Consider the following 2,737-nt stretch of genomic DNA (forward strand, 5'->3'; position numbering starts at 1 on the left):
AAATCATAAAGATCAGAGCAGAAATAAATGAAATAGAAACAAAGAAAACAATAGCAAAGATCAGTTAAATTAAAGCTGGTTCTTTGAGAAGATAAACAAAATTGATAAACCTTTAGCCAATGTCATCAAGAAAAAGAGGGGGAGGACTCATATCAATAAAATTAGAAATGAAAAAGGAGAAGTTACAGTGAACACCGCAGAAATACTAAGCATCATAAGAGACTATTGCAAGCAACTTTATGCCAATAAAATGGACAACCTGGAAGAAATGGACAAATTCTTAGAAAGGTATAAACTTCCAAGACTGAATCAGTAAGAAATAGAAAATATGAACAGACCAAGCACAATTAATGAAATTGAAACTGTGATTAAAAATCTTCCAACAAACAAAAGTCCAGGACCAGATGGCTTCAGAGGTGAATTCTATCAAACATATAGAGAAGAGCTAACACCCATCCTTCTCAAACTCTTCAAATCAATTGCAGAGGAAGGAACACTCCCACACTCATTGTATGAGGCCACCATCACCCTGATACCAAAACCAGACAAAGATACTACAAAAAAAGAAAATTACAGACCAGTATCACTGATGAATATAGATGCAAAAATCCTCAACAAAATACTAGCAAACAGAATCCAACAACACATTAAAAAGATCATACACTGTAATCAAGTGGAATTTATCCCAGGGATGCAAGGATTCTTCAACATACACAAATCAATCAATGTGATACACCATATTAACAAATTGAAGAAGAAAAACCATATGATCATCTCAATAGATGCAGAAAAAGCTTTTGACAAAATTCAACACAGATTTATGATAAAAACTCTCAAAAAAGTGGGCATGGAGGGAACCTACCTCATCATACTAAAGGCCATAGATGACAAACCCACACCAAATTCATTCTCAATGGTGAAAAACTGAAAGCATTTCATCTAAGATCAGGAACAAGACAAGAATGTCCACTCTCACTACTATTATTCAACATAGTTTTGGAAGTCCTAGCCATGGCAGTCAGAGAAGGAAAAGAAATAAAAGGAATACAAATTGGAAAAAAAGTAAAACTGTCACTGTTTATAGATGACATGATACTATACATAGAGAATCCTAAAGATGCCACCAGAAAACTACTAGAGCTAATCAGTGAATTTGGTAAAGTTGCAGGGTACAAAATTAATGCACAGAAATCTCTTGCATTCCTATACACTAACAGTGAAAGGTCAGAAAGAGAAATTAAGGAAACAATCCATTCACCATTGCAATAAAAAACCTAGGAATAAACCTACCTAAGGAGGTAAAAACCTGTACTCAGAAAACTATAAGACACTAATGAAAGAAATCAAAGATGACACAAACAGATGGAGAAATATACCATGTTCTTGGATTGGAAGCATCAGTATTGTGAAAATGAGTGTACTACCCAAAGCAATCTACAGATTCAGTGCAAGCCCTATCAAATTACCAGTGACATTTTTTACAGAACTAGAACAAAAATTCTTAAAATTTGTATGGAGACACAAAAGACCCCAAAGAGCCAAAGCAATCTTGAGGGGAAAAAATGGAGCTGGAGGAATCAGGCTCCCTGACTTTAGACTATACTACAAATCTACAGTAATCAAGGCAATGTGGTACTGGCACAAAAGCAGAAATATAAATCAATGGAACAGGATAGAAAGCCCAGAGCTAAACCCATGCACCTATGGTCAACTAATCTATGAGAAAGGAGGCAAGAATATACAATGGAGGAAAGACAGGCTCTTCAATAAGTGGTGCTGGGAAAACTGGACAGCTATATGTAAAAGAATGAAATTAGAACCCTCCCTAACAGCATACACAAAAATAAACTCAAAATGTATTAAAGAGCTAAATATAAGACCGGACACTGTAAAACACTTAGAGGAAAACATAGGAAGAACACTCTGACATAAATCACAGCAAGATCTTTTTTGACCCACCTCCTAGAGTAATGGAAATAAAACCAAAAATAAACAAATGGCACCTAATGAAACTTAAAAACTTTTGCACAGCAAAGGAAACTATAAACAAGATGAAAAGACAAACCCTCAGAATGGGAGAAAATATTTGCAAACGAATCAGCAGACAAAGGATTAATGTCCAAAATATATAAACAGCTCATGCAGCTCAATATTAAAAAAACAACCCAATCAAAAAATGGTCAGAAGACCTAAATAGACATTTCTCCAATGACGACACACAGATGGCCAAGAAGCACATGAAATGTTGCTCAACATCACTAATTATTAGAGAAATGCAAATCAAAACTACAGTGAGGTATCTCACACCGGTAGAATGGGCATCATCAGAAAATCTACAAACAACAAATGCTGCAGGGAGTGTGGCAAAAAGGGAACCCTCTTGCATTGTTGGTGGGAATGTAAATTGGCACAACCACTATGGAGAACACTATGGAGGTTCCTTAAAAACCTAAAAATAGAATTACCATATGACCCAGCAATCCCACTACTGGGCATATACTCAGAGAAAACTGTAATTCAAAAAGACACATGCACCTCAATGTTCATTTGCAGCACTATTTACAATAGCCAGGTCATGGAAGCAACCTAAATGCCCATCGACAGATGAATGGATAAAGAAGATGTGGTACATATATACAATGGAATATTAGCCATAAAAAGGAACAAAATTGGGTCATTTGTAGAGACATGGATAGACTTAGAGACTGTCATACAGAGTGAAGTAAGTCAGAAAGAG

Source organism: Neophocaena asiaeorientalis, unplaced genomic scaffold (genome assembly GCF_003031525.2).
Source record: "Neophocaena asiaeorientalis asiaeorientalis breed wild unplaced genomic scaffold, Neophocaena_asiaeorientalis_V1.1 scaffold344, whole genome shotgun sequence".
Taxonomy (NCBI): domain Eukaryota; kingdom Metazoa; phylum Chordata; class Mammalia; order Artiodactyla; family Phocoenidae; genus Neophocaena; species Neophocaena asiaeorientalis.